Genomic DNA, 19,297 nt, shown 5'->3' on the forward strand with positions numbered 1-19,297 from the left:
CCACACCCCCCTCCTACTTCGGGGCCTGAGGCTGGCTGGACTTCCTGCCTGTGAACCGGCCCCATCCCCAGACACTTGCAGGGCTCGCTCCCTGAGTCCCTTCCGCGCCCATTCACTCTATGTAACCAACTCCGGACACCCACTGCCTCCCCCAACCGGCTTGTCTCCCACAGGACACTGCATTTACGTTCTCCTCTGTTATTCCCGCCCCCCCTCGCAGTGCGGACCCCACGAGGGCGTGGACGTCACGGTCACCGCTTACAGCTCCAGGGCGGGGCCTGCGGAAAGCCGGAAACAGGGACGAGTTGTGGGGTCAGCCTTGTTGCCTACTGTCCGGGAGCCCGGGAGGCAGGGTCCCTGTCTGAGGCGCCCCCGATACTGCCTGGTGCTAGTTCTCAGGAAGAACAGTAATGCAAAAGCAAGAACGCCTCCCTTGGAGGAAACCCCTGGTCCCGGAGCGCCAGCTGCCTTTAGGCTCCAGGGTTCCGCAAGCCCCTCCCCCTCCTGGCGCAGCGCCAGCCGACCACGCCCCGGCCCCGCCCCGGCCCCGCCCCCAAGCCCGGGATCGCCCGACACCTCCTCGAGGCCCCGCCCTATCTCTGGCCCCGCCTCCCCTGCCCCTCACGGGTCTCCGCGCAGAGCCCCGCCCCGGGGCTCTCTAGGTCCCTCTCCCTCTGACCCCGCCCCTGTCCCCACCCACACCTTCTGACCACGCCCCCTCGCCTCTCCAGGTGCCAGGGCCCAGCCCAGCCCGGACGCGCCTGCGCCCTCTGACCACGCCCTGGCCCCCGCCCCGGGACCCACCGACTCCAGGCCCCGCCCCTGCCCCGGCTGCCGGGTGGGAGCCGGTCCGCGCAACGCGCATGCTCCAAGAGCGGCGCCCCCGACTCTGCGCTCGGCTCTGCTCGGGCATTTCCGCCTCTTTGTTTTAAACTCCGGACGGGTTTTTTTCTCCTGCTCTTGGGGGGGACCCGGAGGGAGCGGCGCCCCCTCCCTCTCCCGGCGCGGCCCCCGCGTGCGCCCCGCTCGCCCACAGCTGAGACGGCAGGTCAGTGAGTCCGCGCCCCGCCCGGCCTGGCCCGCGGCGCTCGCTACACAGGCCGCGGCCTCGGCCCGTGTCCGGGCCCGGAAGGCTCCGAACCCTGGCCCGTGCCCCTGCGCCCTCGTCGGCCCGGCCTGCGGATCCCCGACTCCGTTCGGCGGGGCCGGGAACCCGGGGAGGGCCTGACCCCGGGACGGGTCTTTGGGGAGGGACCAGGGAGGACTGGACCCCAGGACGGGTCACCGGGGAGGGACCAGAGAGGACCGGACCCCAGGACGGGTCACCGGGGAGGGACCAGGGAGGACCGGACCTCAGGACGGGTCACCGCGGAGGGGCCAGGGAGGACCGGACCCCAGGACGGGCCACCGTGGAGTGACCAGGGAGGACCGGACCCCAGGAATGGCCACCGCGGAGGGACCATGGAGGACCAGACCCCAGGACGGGTCACCGGGGAGGGCTGGACCCCAGGACCCACCAAGAAAAGGACTAGGAAGCACTCACTGTACCCTGAGACAGATCACCTAGGAGAGCCCAACCGTGATATGGGTCATGGAGGAGGGTCCAGCCTCACTATGGGTCACGGAGGAGGGCTGGAACCTTAAGACTCAGCAGGAATCAGAGAGAGCTGGACCCGAGACAGGTCACCGAGCAGGGCCAGGACCCAGGAACAGCTGGGACACTGGGACAAGTCACTGAGGAGGCCTGGACGTTAGGATGGGTCACCTGGGGAGGTCTGGACCCCAGGACTGGCCCCCAGTAGGACCAGAATTATGGAACCATCCTGTGAGCACCTCTGGGACCCTGGGACAGCCCCTCTTTCCCAGGAGGCCATGACCCTGGGACTGTGCCATGTGGAGGGCACTTGCCTTGTGACAGGCTCCAAGGATGACCCAGGTAGGTCATGTAGGAGAGTCGGATGTTGGGGCAGCCGTGAAGAAGGCTGGCTCTCAGGGCCACAACCGTGATAAGAGCTGGAACTTGGAGGGTCCCCAGGGAGGCCAAGGCTCTTGAATGAGTCACTGAGAAGCACTCAGACCTCAAGGGTGGTATGTAAGGAGCGCTGGGACCCCAGGCTGGACTCCCAGGGGGTTGGGCCCTGGGGCAGGTTCCAGAGGTGCCCAGAATCTACCCAGCCCACTCAACTGGACCCAGCTTCTATAAAGGCTCTGGAGCATCAGGGATCCTGGTCACCTGAGCCCCACAGGTGCAAACCAGCCCTCTTCGTGAGGCCCCTGAGCACCTGGGCCTCACAAACCTTCTGACCTTCAGTAGATGCTGCCTGGGCTGGGCCCTGGGGGTAGGCAGGGTTGAGGCCCATTCTCCCAGCTCTGGGGACTCAAGCGGGGGTGGGGGGTGGGGGGCTCCTAGTCCACACTGGCTCCATGCCCCAGACCAGTGCTTTGCCCCTCCCCAGACCCAGAAAGCTGTCCCCTACCCTGTTCTCCCAGTCCCTGCTCCAGGGCTGCCATCCTTTCCTTACCTGGGCCCTGTGGTCAGTGTCAGGCACCTTCAACCACTCCTGCCCTCCCCTCCTTCCAGTGGTGTCACCAAAGGAGCCCCATTCTCAAGGTCTGGAGGTGTTTTCTGTGTCCAGGAATTTCCAGGAGGGGTGGGGTCCAAGCTGGGAGTGTGGGCTGCAGGAAGGGTTTGGGGCCAGTCGGCCCAGTGCGTGTCAGGTGAGCCATCAGGCACCTTCTCCACTCCAGGAAAGGACCTTGGGATGGGAGCTTTGCTCTTCTGAAACCTTCAAAGCAGACTTCATGTAGATCTTGCCCATGTTGTCCTTTAATTTGGAAGTGGGGATGGAGAAGTGCTGCCCTTTGGCTGGGGAAGGGCTCCAGAGTGTGTCCAGTAGGATAATGTTGGAGGAGTTTGAGAGGATGGAAAGCCCAGGCAGACACTGGCTCCCTGGCATGGGGTGGGCGTGCAGCACATTCATTGCGCGGACGAAAGACGGGAGTGCTTGCAGAGAGGTCGACCTGCGTTAGGGTGCGGCAAGAGTCTAAAATTCCCAAGGGAGATGCTTGAACTGGTCAGTTCAGTATTTCATTTTGTGCCATAACTTCACTTCTTGATTACTTAGGAGAAAACCCCTTTGCATTTTCAGTGTAACATTTCATTGTAACTAAGCTTAAGCGAATGGAGCCCCTGAATAGTCCAGCCTATTTTTATTTGTCAAATGTAACCACACCTGCGACCTTGTTACTCAGTGCTTACTTTTTCTGTGTGTGTGTTTTTTTGTTTGTTTGTTTTTTAAATTTATTTGGCTGCGTCGGGTCTTAGTTGCGGCATGTCTTAGTTGCGGTGCGCGGGATCTTTCGTTGCGGTGAGCAGGCTTCTGCCTAGTTGTGGCCGCGGGCTCTAGGGCTCGCGTGGGCTTAGTTGCCCCGCGGCATGTGGGATCTTAGTTCCCCAGCAGGGATTGAACCGGCGTCCCCTGCATTGGAAGGCGGATTCTTAACTACTGGACCACCAGGGAAGTCCCTGTGGGGTTTTTTTAACATGTACTTTGCTTTTTAAAAAACTTAATTTGCTTTGTGAAGCTTTGGAAAAGACTTGTAAAACTGGGCATTCAGGTTTGGTTAGGCTCTTTATTTTCCCATTTTTGGATTTCTGAAGGTGTGATAGTGCTGGATGGTTGTATTATTTATATATTACTGTCCCGCAAACTACCCCAAAATGTAGTGCCTTAAAATGATACCAGTTATTATGTCACAGTGTCTGTGGGTCAGGAGTCCAGGCACAGCTTAGCCGGGTCCTTGGGCCCAGGGTCTCACAAGGCTGCCGTCAGGGTGCCCACCCGTGCTGTGGTCTTGTCTGGAGGTTCAGTTGGGGAGGATTTGCTTCCAGGCTGCTGGCTGGAGACATCCGTGGGGCAGCTCGAGGGCCAGCGACAGGACAGGGGAGCAAGCAGGAGGCCACAGTCCTCATGACCTAATCTTGGCAGTGACACCCATGCCTTTTGCCATATCCTTTGTTAGAAGCTAGTCATCAGGCCCAGCCCACGCTGAGGGGGAGGAACTCCACAAGGGTGTGCTTCCTGGGAGGGGGCGGGGCCCCTGGGCCATCCTAATGCCTGGCATTGATCAGGTGTTGTTAGCTCCTGAAGGGCCTGGGCCTGAGAAGTGCCCTGCAGGTGAATGAACAGAATTGTGTAGAGCAGTGTGCTCAGCCCAAGGTTGCAGCAGCTCAGCTGTCTCTTTAGTTACACAGGTTGCTCTGATGTCACCATTGTGATGATGTGATGACGCTGGAGCTTACGCATGAGAGGAGAGAAATTCAAATAAGGAAGAGTTTTAGGAATTAACTTAGAACGTCTGTAGCAAACCATAAGCTCCCCTGCTTCCCACATACAATTAAATTGTAGGTGTGTATGTGTCGGTGATACAGAGTTCTTGGAAGCTTCAAGTACAGTGATTTTAGTTGTTTCTAGAGCTTCATTTTATTCCTGCCAATTATTTTCCTCCAGAAATGATCAACTGACATTTGTAAGACGTTTTTAAGATGTGAGATCCCAAAATGTTTTTATTTGACCTTTGTAGGGAAGGATGCTCCAGGAACCTGTGTGCAAGGGCCTCTGTGCTCAGCCCTGTGGCCTTTCCTCCACGGTGCTTGGACTTTGTGGCGCTTGGGCTGGGGCTGCAGCACAGGGCTGTGAAGGGCACCCATGCAGGGCCCGCACAGGAGGCTCCCTCGAGAACTTGTCACCACATGGAGGGAGGTGTCCCCTCCTGCCACCCTGCTCTGTGGACCTGCCAGGTTTCCACCCTGCTGGGGTGAGGCAGGGCCCTTTGCCAGTGATTGGAACTATTTATTTGGGTTGTTTGATTTGGAGTATAAAGCAAGGTTTGTTTTGGTCTGTACTGTTACTCTGTAATCTACTATATGGCAGGATATGTTATTTCATTGGACTTTATTTGGTAAATGGTCAGAATCGGATCTGAAACTGAACATGTAATTTTCTTCTCTATTGAAATATGTTGAGGTTTGGGGACAGTTTCTTACTACCTTTCTGATATTTGCTGTCACTATTGCAAAAATGCTGCACAATTCATTGTGTGTCAAAAAATGGAACTGTTCTTCAGCTCTACAAGTTGATAGTTTTTCATTGAATTTTAAAAAGTGAGGTTTTTAAAAATAACTAGAGGGACTTCCCTGGTGGCGCAGTGGTTAAGAATCAGCCCGCCAATGCAGGGGACACGGGTTCCAGCCCTGGTCCGGAAGATCCCACATGCTGTGGAGCAGCTAAGCCCGTGCGCCACAACTACTGAGGCTGTGCTCTAGAGCCCACGAGCCACAACTACTGAGCCTGCAGGCCACAACTACTGAAGCCCGCGTGCCTAGAGCCCGTGCTCTGCAATAAGAGAAGCCACCGCGACGAGAAGCCCGTGCACATCAATGAAGAATAGCCCCTGCTCCCCGCAACTAGAGAAAGCCTGCGTGCAGCAACAGAGACCCAACGCAGCCAAAAATAAATAAATAAATTTATTTATTTATTTAAAAAATAAAAATAACTAGAACATCTTTTCTAATCTGCATGTTTCTCCCTACAGCACTGAATTATATGAAGGCCCAGACGACAATAATGGAACACTTAACACGTGATGAGAGGGTTAAGGCGGGAGCATTGCTTCAGAATTGTCCATTAAATTAAGCAAAACCCTTCATTGAGAAGAACTAAAACTCACTAGAAAATATTGTCCTTAAAAACCAATTGTTAGGTTGATTGGGGTTTTTTTTGAAGAGAACTTCTAATGCTTAGGTGAATTTAGAGAGTTGAGGTTAACTGGAAATTTTTGGGGGGGCAAATGCATCAATATTTGCGGGACTTTGCTACACTAACAGCAAATTCCAGTTGTTTAACACAAAATAAGCAAACAGTAGAAAGCTGTCCACAGACCTCTTGACCTATGTGGGTCTTGTGGGGGTCGTGTCAGCTGCTATATTTGCTGATTCTTAGCAGGGCCTGGCCTGTAATAGGTGCTCAGTGAAGAATAACTAAAAGTTGACCTTGTTGTTCCCTTTTGTGGCCCTGTTCTGAAGGTGTTCTGTGTATTAACACCTTCAATCTTTTTTTTTTAAATATTTATTTATTTATTTGGCTGTGCCAGGTCTTAATTGCGGCATGTGGGATCTTTTAGTTGTGGCATGTGGGATCTAGTTTCCTGACCAGGGATTGAACCTGGGCCCTCTGCTTTGGGAGCGCGGAGTCTTACCCACTGGGCCATCAGGGAAGTCCCAACGCCTTTGATCTTAAAGTCACCCCAGGCTGCTCTCTGCTCACCCGCATGTGCCTGATGAGGAGGCACAGGGCACGGTCACAGGTAGTGAGGAGCAGAGGAGGGTGAGCCTCTTCTTTTGTTCTCAAGTAATTTACTCTTTTTTACTGAAGATTTTGAGAAAAAAAACACTGGAGAAAAACCAAAAGAATTAGACAATGAGCACTCTTCTACCCTTCCCCTAGATCCAGCAATTACTTATGTTTTGCTTATCTCTTTTTTTAAATACATATTTATCGTTGAATCATCTGAAAGTAGCTGCAAACCAGCTGCCATGTTCCTTAGGTAATTCAGAGCACGGAGGTCCTAGTAAGAGGATGGTCTGCACATGACTGTAATGTCATGACCGCACCTGAGAAGTAGACACTTATTCCACATACTGGCTAATTTCCTGTCTACTTTCAACTCTCCCCAGTTGTCTCAACAGTGTCTTCCAGGGCGTTTTCCCTGAACCAGACGCAGTTCCCCGTGGGGCACTGGGGGTCATGCCCCCTGTAGTGTCTTTCATTTCAGGCTCCCCACTTTCCCCCTACAGCATCGACTTTTCCAGGCCATCTGTCACATCTGAGTTTTTCTGATTCTTCACTTACGGTGTCGTCCACCTTTGTCTGTTGTCCTGTTTACTCCGTAGACTAAAGGGGGTGAGATGGAGGCTGGGCCAGGCTCTGGGTTGAGCTGGCTTCTCAGGCACTGTTGTGCTTTGTGCCGTGCCGTCAGGTTGTGGCACCACTCGGTCAGCGCTGCTGGTCACACTTCTTGTGCCTCAGTTACCAGGGCCCTGTGGGCTGGGCTGAGTCTCCAGGGAGCAGAGACTGTTGGGGAGCCCAGGGGAGTCGTGCCTTCGTGCTGGAGAGCTGCCCTCGCTCTTGCAGGAGGGTAAATCCATCAGCTGCCTCCATCTGTGTCTGACGGGGAGGTGTCCTGGAGCCACTGCATCACTTCTTGTGGGCACATGGTGGTGAGTCCCACTCCAGTCGGCTTTGTTGCTTTTAGCAGACTTTATAAAAGGTTTAGGGCTTCCCTGGTGGTGCAGTGGTTAAGAATCTGCCTGCCAATGCAGGGGACACGGGTTCGAGCCCTGGTTCGGGAAGATCCCACATGCCGCGGGGCAACTAAGCCTATGCGCCACAACTACAGAGCCTGTGCTCTAGAGCCCACGTGCCACAACTACTGAACCTGTGCACCACAGCTACTGAGCCCACGTGCTGCAACTACTGAAGCCTGCGTGCCTAGAGCCCGTGCTCCACAACAAGAGAAGCCGCTGCAATGAGAAGCCTGCGCACCACAACAAAGAGTAGCCCCCGCTCGCCACAACTAGAGGAAGTCCGCGCACAGCAACAAAGACCCAATGCAGCCAAACATAAATAAATAAATGTATTTTAAAAAAAGAAATAATAAAAAAATATATATATGTAAAAGGTTTAGTGGGCAGAAATTTTTTGAACTTGTTACAGGAAATAGGGCTTCTGCTATCGCAGAGAAACTGCCTTCTGCATGCTAGAGCTGGGAGCTGCTGGAGGTAGATGGGTTTCCCTGGCCTTTCACTGAAGGGGCCCGGAGAGCGTGCCTCAGCATGGCTGCGGGACAGAGCGTCACGGGCTGGTTTCTGTTGTTTTAATTAATTTATTTATTTATTTATTTATTTTTGGCTGCACTGGCTCTTCGTTGCTGTGCACGGGCTTCAGTAGTTGTGGTGCATGGGCTCAGTAGTTGTGGAGCACGGGCTCTAGAGCGCAGGCTCCGTAGTTGTGGTGCACAGGCTCAGTAGTTGTGGCTCACGGGCTCAGTACTCGTGGGTCGTGGGCTCAGTACTCGTGGTGCACGGGCTCAGTAGTTGCGGCACACGGGCTTAGTAGTTGTGGCACATGGGCTCTAGAGCGCAGGCTCAGTAGTCATGGTGCACAGGCTCAGTAGTCATGGCTCGCGGGCTCTAGAGCGCAGACTCAGTAGTTGCAGTGCACGGGCTTAGTTGCCCCGCGGCATGTGGGATCTTCTCGGACCAGGGCTTAAACCCATGTCCCCTGCATTGGCAGACGGATTCTTAACCACTGGGCCACCAGGGAAGTCCTTCACAGGGTGGTTTAAACAGCAGGCATTTATTTCTCACAGTCCTGGAGGCTGGGGTCCAAGCTCAAGGTACTACCAAGTGGGTTTGGTTCCTGGTGAGGACCTGCATCCTGGCCTGCAGACGCACCTTCTTGCTGTGTCCTCACAGGCACACAGGGAACCTGCTGATCCCTTCCTCTCAGGGCACCAATCCCATCCTGGCCCCACTGTCCTGAATCTCAACCTCCCAAAGGCCCCATGTTTGGAGATGGGGGTTAGGGCTTCAACACATGAATTTTGGGGGCACAGTTCAGTCCCTACCAAGGGACTCCCGCTGCTTCCATGTGTTTGTTCACCTGATTCTATTCTCTAGAATTGGGAGAATACTTGCCTAATGAGAATATTTCCAGAGTTGGTGGTGACTCTGTATTTTACATGCTTGGGACTTCTGCCAGCATCGTCCATTTCTCTAAACACTATTGTCTTCATTTTCTATTGCTGGAAAGCAAATTGCCACAAACTTAGTGGCTTAAAAGGACACCCAGTTATTAGTCACAGTTCCACGGTCAGGAGTCCAGCCGGGTGTGGCTGACTCTTCTGCTCAGGGCCTCAGAGGCTGAAGTCAGTGTGTGGGCCAAGCTGCAGCTCTTGTCTGGGACTCACCGCTGGGGACTGCCCTCAGCTCCTAGAGGCGCCCCCGTTTTTTGCCCAGGGTGCCATGGGCAGTTGACAGACCATGTTGCTTTCTGCCAAGTCAGCAGGACTCATCCCTCTGACCTTCTCTTCCGCCACCAGCTGGAGAAAACTCTGCTTTGAAAGACCATGCAATTTGGCCAGGCCACTGGATACTCGCCCTATTTTAAGGTCAGCTGATTTGAGACCTCAATTACATCTTCAAAAACCCCTTTACGGGCTTCCCCGGTGGCGCAGTGGTTGAGAGTCCACCTGCCGATGCAGGGGACGTGGGTTTGTGCCCCGGTCTGGGAAGATCCCACATGCCGCGGAGCGGCTGGGCCCATGAGCCATGGCCGCTGAGCCTGCGCGTCCGGAGCCTGTGCTCCACAACGGGAGAAGCTACAACAGTGAGAGGCCCGCGTACAGCAAAAAAAAAAAAAAAACCTTTACAACAGTATGTGCGGTACGTGGGATAGTAAGGCCAGAGGTGTGTGTACACCAGGGCCCAGAATCCTGGGGCCTCTCAGAATTCTGCCTACCATAGTCTCCCCTCTGGTCCCACTAAATTTCATATCCCCCAAATGCAAAACACACTTGCCCCTCCCTTCCAAGTTTCCGCAGAGTCTAATCCCCTGGATCACCTGTCTGGTGTGACCCACCAGGTGCAGCTGTGAACCAGCGAGGTGGGCACTGTGCCCGCCCCATAGCACCACAGGGCAGACGTGCCAGCAGGCTCAACTGTTCTAGTTCAGACGTGGGAAGTGGGGGGTGACAAGGAGTCGAGTTGCTGCGCGGTTCTGAGACCCTGTGGGGATCCCGGCCCAGGTCCGTGGTTCCGCCCGTGGTTTTTTCATGAAGGGGCCCTGTGTCTGCTGTGGAGTAGCGTCCGCAGCCAGCTGCCTGCCAGTGGAAACTTGGGGTCCCCCAGTCCTTTCGTGGCATTTTTCGTGGTTCTCCAAAGCTTGGATCTGAGTGGGAAATCGATGTGATTATATAAATACAGTCTGTTTCAGGCTATGTTCTGACTGCACCTTCCCTTTGGCCTCACTTTGTCTGACGTTACTGTCCTGGTCCAGGTTCTCGAGGGTTGGGCCTGATACCCGCACCCTCCTTGGCCCCCTGTCTTCACCCCCGTCCTGTCTAGAGGGCTGGTGCTGGGCGTGCGGGGTCCCTCGCCCGGTCTGCACGGTGCCCTGACCCCCAGGGTCAAAGTTGGGACGTCCCTCCACGTGGTTGTCCTCGGTCCCAGTCAGAGCGGCCCAGCCTGCTCATCACTGCACCTGTGCTGACATGTGAGCATCTGTTGGCACGTAACGTGCTCAAGGGCGTTTTTTGAAGCAGTGTTTGAGCGCGTTTCCTGAGACCTCTGAAAGTTCGCACTTGGTCAGTAGTTTGGCTGGATGTAGAATCTACCTTAAAGTTGTCTTTCTTTGGACCTTGGAAAGAGTCACTGCTTTGCCTCGTAGAGTTCGGTGTTGCAGGTGAAGAGTCTGGTGCTGGCTGACTCCTGCCCCGCGTGGGGCACCTCCTTTCCCCGGAACCTTTAGGATCCTTCCTGGTGCCCTTGATGGCTTCAGATGCGGGGACCTGGTTGGATATGGGTTGGCACTTGGTCCCTTGCCGTCTGATTCTTCCAGCTGGGGAAATACTCGAATCATTTTTTCCAAGTCATGAAATATTGCCTGTAAACGAGCATAGCGGATGACACAGGAATACACGGGTACTCATTACCCAGCTTGAGAAGTAAAACATGAGACTGGACATCAAAGCTCCTTCTCTTTTCTTTTTCTGAAACACCTGTTAGTTGGATGTTGCATCTCTTCTCTTTCCTGTCTTTTCTACCCTTTGGAAAGATTTTCTCAACTTTTAAAAAATATATATATTTATTTATTTATTTGGCTGAGCTGGGTCTTTGTTGCAGCATGTGGGATCTTTCATTGCAGCATGCGAACTCGTAGTTGTGGCACGTGGAATCTAGTTCCCTGACCAGGGATCGAACCCAGGCCCCCTGTATTGGGAGTGCAGAGTCTTACCCGCTGGACCACCAGGGAGGTCCCAGGATTTTCTCAACATTATCATACAGTCCTGTTGAATTTTCAATGTTGCCGGTCACATGGCTGACTCTGTAGTCTAGGGAGGTGGGTAAAAACAGAATCAGTAAGTTATAGGTTAGGGGCGGTGGGTAGCCCAGAGTCCTGTGTCGGTGGGCATGGACCTTAAACAGGGTGGTCTCAGAAAGCTCGCTAGGGAGGTGGCACTGGAGCAGAGGCTTGCTGGGGGTGACAGAGGGGCCACGTGGCCGTCGGAGAGAGAACGTCCCAGTAGAGAGTACAGTAATGCAAGGACCCCGAGGCGGGACTGCACTTAGAATGTTCTAGACCCCCAAGGGGGTCCACCGTGGCCGTCATGGAGGAAGGTGGCCTTGGGGCCTCGTGGGCCACCGGAGGCCAAAGCTTTCCCTGAGCCTTTGCAGGATTTCACACCGGGGACCCCTCGAGCCGTGTTGGGGTCAGTGCGGCCCAGCGTGGATGGCACGGGAGCAGGGCAGGTGTGAGCACAGAGCCCTGCGGGGCCATCCACCTTTCAGGCCTCGCTCAGACCCAGCGCTGCTACCAGAGTGTGAGTCCCACGACCCACTGTGTGCCAGGCACCGTCATGGGTGTGGGCTTGCCTGGTGAGCAGGACCGGGCAGAATCGGGTGTTGGGCATGCGAGTGAGGTCGCCGGAGCTGCAGGGAGAGCAGTGAGGCCGTGGGGCCAGGTCGGCCAGGGGGCAAGGGCCTCGGGGGACCTCACAGAGCGGGGCTCCTCTCATGCACCCGCCCAGGGCACCGGGGTGGCCTGTCAGCTCCTCTGGGTGCATTCAGTGGGGGAGCTGAGCACAGCCTCCGCTCGGAGCAGCTGGTCTTGAGAAGAGGGTGTCAGCGGGGAGCAGAGGCTGGCAGTTTGGTGATTTCTGTGTGAAATGAGGAGGAGGAGGTTTCCAGGGTGCTTGGGTGCCAGCTGGCTGGACAGGGCTTACTTCCTGGGCACCGGCTCTGGGGTGGGCGCCCTGTTGGATGTGGTACCCCGTGGTGAGGACACGGCCTCGGCCCTGCCAGGGGCGCCAGGCACAGACACTGAGGGTGGTGACAGCGTGGGGACAGGACAGCAAGAGGGATAGGACTGGGGCTTGGGTGGCCTCTCCAGGAGTCTTGGGGTCTCTGATGGCCGCCCTGAGGATGGAGTGTCAGGCTGCCAGGGAGCAGCACGTACACAGCTGAGGGGTGGGCAAGGCCAAGGGGAATGGAGCCGACGTGGACGGGCACCGTCATGGACACCGATATGGACAGGGCGGAACGTGGAGGGAGGGCACCCTTGTCAGCATTCGGGCTCCTTCGGTTGGTTTATTCAGAGGTGTGTGTCTGGTTTGTGTTTCTAAGGCTGCTCAGGCTTCTCCGTGGAGAAGGGATCGGCGGCGCCAGTGGTTGAGGGGGCCGTCCACACAGGAGCCGCAGCATCATCCAGGGCAGGGCCACGGGTGCAGAAGGCCGCGGAGGCTGTGGTGTTGGGCGAGGCTGGGAGAATGGCCCCCTGGGGCACAGGTGGCCTCCACAGTGGCCGCGTCCCTGGAACGGCCATCCACACAGAGCCGCGACCACAGCGCCTCGCGGCAGCCCCGTCCCCACAGCCCCGAGGGACGCAGGCAGGTTGCCCGCTGTGGGCGAGGGGCCGAGCGTCAGGGCAGGCGCCGCTCAGACAGAAGGAGTGAGCCACCGGCCATGCGCTGTCCATGCGGCCGCTTGGCGAGTCTCAGGACGGCGGCTGCCCCGTTTACACAGCTTCCAGAGTCAGGGCCCCAGCGGTCCTTTAAAGTACGTGCCGTTGTTATTTGTCAGACGTTCCGCGGTGCAGCTGTTTAATGAGTTTACAGGCTACTGTGAGCGATTCTGTGCCAATAAATTTGATGACCCGTTTCCTAGCAAAGTATAACTTAGCAACACTAACCCCCAAATAAATAGAAAATGTTAAGGTTCTCGTAAGATATGTGAACGGCAGGAAGCATGACCGAGGTGGGCTTGTGTGGGGAGGCAGTTCTTTCTCCGGGGGTCCTGAGGGGAAGGGGATGGGACTGGCTGAGGCCGGCGCCTCTGGGAGGGGCCAAGGGGGCCCCCCGGTCACACGTGGCCATGGCCGCAGTCAGAGACCCTGGACTGTGCCCAGTGCTGAGCACCAGCACATCCTCGCATTTTATTCGTGCATCACAAGGGTCTGAGGATGCATTTGAGTGAGAATGAGGGTGTGTGTGTGTTAGAAGTATTGGAGGGAAGTGCACTGTTACACTAGGAACAGCAGTAAACGTTGGGTGGTTAGGATTGTAGGGCTTTCTCCTTAATTACATTCAGTAAAGAATTCCAGATTGTGATTCGTAAATGCATTTATGCTGCAAAACAAACCCAGTGCATTTCCCTAGAGGACGAAAAGGGATAACGGAGGTGTAATACAAGGACAGCAGTGCAGGGAAGACCCTTTAAACATGCTGTGGAGTCGGGGCGGGGGCGTGAGCAGGGCAGACAGGGTGGGCAGGGCCCTGGACAGGGCAGTGATCCGAGGTGAGTGGACAGGAAGGCAGGGCCTCTTCTCGCAGGCGCGAATGCCCCCGGCACCCGGGGTGAGCCTGAGAGGTGTGGGGAGCGCGGCCTGGCCCTTCTGCAGTGTCGGGCTGGGGTCGGCCTCCATGACCTTATGCTTCCCCCGTGTTAGGGGCCACATGGGAGGGGTCAGCCGGGCTGCAGGGTGGGCAGTGGCCTTGGAGATTGGGGGCATTGGCGCTGTCCTTGTCACCGGAAACTTGTCGAGAGCAGATCTGTGGGGTGGGGGACAGAAGACGGAAGGGAGAGGGCTGAGCGGGCGGGTGGGTCCTGTCGAGGGGGTCCCGTCGGGAGGGAGGTATGGAAGGTTCTGGAATGAGAAGGGCTTGCTGGGACCGTCAGAGCCCTTGAGAAGCAGAGTGGGGTCTGGATCAGCCTGGAGACCAGAGAAGGGGGTGTGGAAGCTGATGTTCTACCCCCAGGGAGGAGGGAGAAGGGTCCCCTTGGAAAGCGGGTGCTGTGGGGGTGCAGGGGGAGTGGGGAGGTGGAAAGAGGCCGCCTGGCAGTGTTGGGGCCCCTCGGGGGAGGCCAGGCCTCCTGGAGCGTTGGTGTCCTGGAGCGTCTGGCCAGTCACGAGCCCCTCAGGGGTGCTGACTTCCTGCTGTAGACCGCAGGAAGTCCCAGAGGACTCGGGACGCTCAGCTGCGCTGCTCCCCACGGGCGGCTGCTGGGAAGAGAGCTGTGAACGTCAGGCATAATCCTTCGAGTGGATACGTGTGTTAGTGGTTCTTAATTGGAGAGCTTTTGTCAGGTGTGGACAGTTGCTTCTATTCTTAATTGCTGAGAGTTGTTTGAAAATCATGAATGGATAATGAGTTTCATCAAATGATTTCTGTGCATCTTTGGGAAGATCTTATCATTTCCCTCCTTTTAGCTTTTGTCATAAATTCCATCCGTTTCTTACACGAGCCCCTCGTATTCTGGGGTGGCCCTCCTGCACACCCCGGAGGAGGTGTCACGTTGTCACTTGGTCTGTCCCCCCATTCCGCTCCGGTGTGTGTTGTGTAGGCCTCACACAAGAGCGGGAAACGCTGTCTCCTGGATCCTCTGGGTGAGTCTGTGTGGGAGGGGGGCTCCCACAGGTTTGGTGGAACCGGCCTGGGTCGGCTTCTTTTTTTTTTTTTTTTTTTTTTTGGTGGTATGCAGGCCTCTCACTGTTGTGGCCTCTCCCATTGTGGAGCACAGGCTCCAGACGCGCAGGCTCAGTGGCCATGGCTCACGGGCCCAGCCGCTCCGCGGCATGTGGGATCTTCCCGGAACGGGACACGAACCCGCGTCCCCTGCATCGGCAGGCAGACTCCCAACCGCTGCGCCACCGGGGAAGCCCCGGGTCGGCTTCTTGAGAACTAACTCTGCAGGTTCTGTTTCCACATGCCTCAATTCTGCTGAGTTATTTTTCTAGGAATTTATCAGTTTCTTATGAACTTTCAACTCGATTGACATAAAGTGGTTCATAATGTTATATTATTACTCAGATGTCACCTTCTCAGTGAAATGTTCCCAACCACCCTGTTCTCCCGACCCCCTTTCCCTGCTCTGGTTTGTCGTGTTTGTCACCTTTAACATCTAAGTAATGTACCTGTTCGTGGCATTTATTACTTACTGTCTGTCTTCCTCCATGAGAATGTGGGCTCTAGGGATCTGTGTCTTTTTTGTTCACTGATGTCTAAGAACTCACGTCAAGCATCTATAACTGTGTAGCTGGCCACACCGAGATTAAATCAAACTGAGTACGCTGAGGTGCTGCGTTCAGACTTGGCCAGAGTTCAAGGGCTCGGGGGCCGCTGTGTGGATGGCAGGTGGAGCGGTTTCCACCCTCACAGGGGTTCTGGTCCACAGCCACGTCCAGGTCTCCTCTTTGTTCTCTTGTAAGTGCCTTTTAACCTCCCTGAATAACTGACCCACTTCCTCCCTTTCTTCCTTTTTCTTGTAAAAGTTAATTGAGCTTTAAAGACTAGTTACTAAAGCATGCAGTTATGGGAAAACTTGGAGAGTAAAAGTGATATAAGTTGGGTGTGATATGAATCACTTGAGTGTCAGGCCCCTTGTCCCCAGGTGGCATTTAACCACTGTTGTTAAGCCACAGGTGCCTCTCATGGTTTCGGGGCCCTGGCACTTTCCACCCCTGCTTTTCAGAAGGGAGCAGCCCCCGGGCCCTGCCCCCTTTCCCCCCTGATGTGTGGGGAGACCTTGGGCTTCCATGAGGAGAGGGAGCATGGGCAGACGAGGAGGGGGTCCACCGAGGTTCTGGACGCCCAGCCACCCCACCCCTCAGACCTCCGAGAGCAATTGGCGGCTCTCTGGTCCCGCAACTCCCGTTGCCCCGAGTTGAGTCCAGGTCCTTCCAGGGGCCTTGTGCTACCGATTCAGTGCCGCCCTTCCGCTGCCCCTTGGTTGGCCTGCTGCTCATCCTAGCCCCTCACCTGTGCTTGCCTGTGCTCACCTGGCTGAGGCCCCAAGGCCCCATGCAAGCCTGCATGGGCCTGCTGCATCCCCACGCGTTGGTTTGTCTGTTGTCCGTGGTGGCCCAGAGCCCGGCTCGAGCCTGTGGGTGTCCTCGTTTCGGGTCACTGAGTGAGAGGCCCGGGGGACACCTTCACAAGGTGTGAGATGCGAAAAGCATCACAGAAATTAAATAACACGGTTCGCTCTCCCCGGCATCCCTGAGGCCCAGCCTCCCACTAGGTCACCCTGAAGCCCACCGCCTCCCCAGGAGCTTTCCTTCTTGGTCCCCAAAGCACGTGGTGCAGCCCCTGCATGCCCCCACTTCCCAGCAGCCCCTGGGCCTCAGGCTGCCACCAAGACCTGCCCATGTCTCCGTGGTCTGTGCCTTACTGTCAGCCAGGCTTGTTTTTCTTTTGGTTGTTTTAAGCAGGTAAAGGAAGAGACCTGTTTACCTGAGCAGCCGAAGCTGCTGGTCCAGCGAGCCAGGCTCTGTGTGGACGGCACGTGTGGGTGACGCCTCCTCCCGTGTGTCTCCACAGGCTTCAAAATGTAGCGGAGGATCCGGCTGTGTGTACAGGTAAATGCAGTGTAAACTTTGATCTTCCTCTTCTTTCAGTGCATGTGAATTGATTAAATTTACCTTGAATTACACCTTATGAGTCTGTTGTAGCCATAGAAAAAGTCAGTGCCTTGTAACTCCTTTAAAATTTAATGTGTGACAGCTCCAGAGCAGATTAGGGCACAATTATTTATATATATTCAAGTTTTCTCTTGATTAACATTTCTGATCGACTCTGTTCCACTGTTTGCTACATGGGACTCATCTAAAACTTCTAGCAAGATTGTAATTACAGGGCTGTGTGCGTCACATAAATGACATGAAATTGAATAGCAGGTGCCGTTTCTGTGCTAGAAAATGGAAAGACAGCGAGAGACACAAGGCAGGCACAGACGTGACAAGCCAGAGCGCGGAGGGCACGGCGAACGAGGAGTGACCGCGTCGCACCCGTAGCCGGAAGCGTCCGATGCAGAGGCAGCAGGAGGGGACAGACGGCCTCGCGAGGAGGTGGGAGATGCGGCCTTCTCTGGGCGGGTCTGCCGTCCCAGGAAGTGTCCCAGCTGTCGCCTGGGCCCCGCAGTTGGTGGGGGAGCACTGGACCCAGAGCCTCGAGCCGCCATCCTTCTCTGTCCGGATGAGTGCCCACCTGGTGTCTGGTGTTGGGTGTTGGATGCTGTGCAGGGCGGCCTGGGGACCATGCCGCGGCGGTGGTGACCATGAGCGTTGGCCCCTCACGACAGTAGCTGCTTGTGCGCCTGAGGCCAGCATGGAGGCACCGTGTGGGCAGAGCTGGCTGCCCAGGCCCCTTGGCGGGCGCTGCGCCTGGACAGCCTGGCCCCCTGTCTGGCCTTAGCTTTTACAACCCCGATGGCATTGCAGCGTGACCTCTCCCCTGGGGACTTGGGGTGGGGGACCCTCTGGCAGGAGTCCTGCCAGGGGTGCTGTGTCCTTCCCCATGTGATGGCTGGCCAGTCCTCACCTGGGTGTCACCTGGTCGTCACCTGGTCACCCAGTCGGGGACCTCTAGGGGTTTTTCCCCTGAGGGTCCCACCCTCCCTTGGGGCTGACGAGTGTTTGGTGGGGAGACGCTTGGAGCCTTTATGAACCTTCACTTCCTTGGCGAAGTCTCGCTGCTGCCGACCACCCACCGAGGATTCCTAAGCGAGGGGTCACTGCAGTTGTCCTTGGGTGGTGGCCTTGCAGCCCTCCTTCCATTTATCAGCTCACATTCTGTGAGGAAGGGTGTCCCTTGTCTGTCTGTGTAGCCTCATGGGCTTCTGTGTTATCCTGCTGTAGTAAGCAGTGGTGGTAGCTGTCCCCTGTCTGAGCACAGTGGGGCCCCAGGTCCTGCTATGCTCCTTGCCCAGCCTGGAGTTGGCTGCGTGTCCGGGGAGCACTGGCCCCTTACAGCAGACATGGTGTGGACACGCCAGGTCCTAGGGCTGCCCAGGAGTGGTCACTCCCGGGCCCTCCCAGCAGACAGAGCTGGGAGTGAGTGGGTGAGTCCACACTCGTGTGCATACACATCTGTATCTGTTTGCCTGGTTGCCACTAAACATGAGTTCACACTGACCCCAACCCCCGGTCTGTGTGACTTCGGAGCTGGTTTTGGTTTTGATCTGGCTGTGGGTTGGTGACGTGTGTGAACATGTCCCGTGTGTAAACAGCACCCAGTGAGCCAAGGGCGCAGTGCTGGGCTCGGTCGGGCCGGTGGTGGACGGCACACCCTGGGCCTCGGCGTCCGGCGGGGACGTTGCCCAGTCAGCGCTCTCCCGTCTCTGCTTTGCTTCCGTGGGGAATGACTAGGGTTTCTCTTCTTTTAGGTTATTTCCCATTACTTCCTGCTCCACGAGGCATGGGGGCCCTTCTTCATGGAGCCGGTCCTAGTGGGTCCGAGTGGTCAGGCCGGGCCTGGCACAGCACGTGGTGACCATGACACCAGAGCGAGTGGGCCTCGCAGACGTGGGCTCGTTTCCCGTGGGTTGGCCCGTGGGGCCCCTGTGAGAACCACCCCTTTTAGTCTCTCCTGACAACTCAGAGCCCACTGCAGGGGCCGAGGGAGAGGTGTCTCTAGCGGGGACCACGTGTCGGCTCGCGCCTGTGATCGAGGGGAGAGGAGAGACTCGGGTGAGAACCACGAGTGTCTGCCTCACAACTTACTCTCTATGAAAGTCATAGGGCATTCTTGCTGGTTTAGAGGCTCTCTCGTTTTGTAGGTGAACTGAGCCTGGCAGCCTTGCTGGTTGCGTCAGTCTGCGCTGACAGTCGATTCCGCTGGGTTTCAGTGCAGGTGACGATTTAGTCTCCAGGGGGCCCTGCCCCTCCGGGTCCCGCTCAGCCTTGTCCGCCCGCCCAGCCGTTTCCTTCCCTCTGCCTTCCGGCAGTGTTGAGCCGTGGGAGCCCGTGCGCCACGTGCACTGTGGCTGCTGGGCGAGGCGGCACTGTCCAGCCTGCTGCCCCCGCGGATGCGGAGGCCCTCCATCTCCCGGAGCGTGTTTCTGTCTCTCTCTGCGGAGTTCTCTTGGTGATGGTTGTCTTGAAAATTCCTTGCATCCTGCATGGTGTCACCATCCGGCAAGTCTCCTACTTGTACGGCAGGGAATCCCCAGGAATCTAGTGGC

At 56.3% G+C, this 19,297-nt stretch overlaps 1 protein-coding gene across 5 annotated transcripts in view; it reads left to right on the plus strand.

The window, feature by feature from the left end:
• Positions 1–855: 855 nt before the first annotated feature.
• PCGF3 (polycomb group ring finger 3) overlaps positions 856–19,297 on the plus strand; it is a 53,791-nt gene continuing 35,349 nt past the window's right edge. The window contains exons 1-3 of one of the 5 annotated variants that reach the window (XM_082611513.1): positions 856–1,048; positions 16,545–16,694; positions 17,031–17,183. The gene's annotated coding sequence lies outside the window, so the exon portion shown is untranslated. Of the gene's footprint in view, positions 1,049–16,544; positions 16,695–17,009; positions 17,184–19,297 lie in introns of all 5 variants that reach the window. The other 4 variants (XM_082611514.1, XM_082611515.1, XM_082611512.1 and 1 more) reach the window with 4 other exon arrangements.

Source organism: Mesoplodon mirus (genome assembly GCF_964341445.2).
Source record: "Mesoplodon mirus genome assembly, chromosome: 2".
In the NCBI taxonomy this organism is placed as follows: domain Eukaryota; kingdom Metazoa; phylum Chordata; class Mammalia; order Artiodactyla; family Ziphiidae; genus Mesoplodon; species Mesoplodon mirus.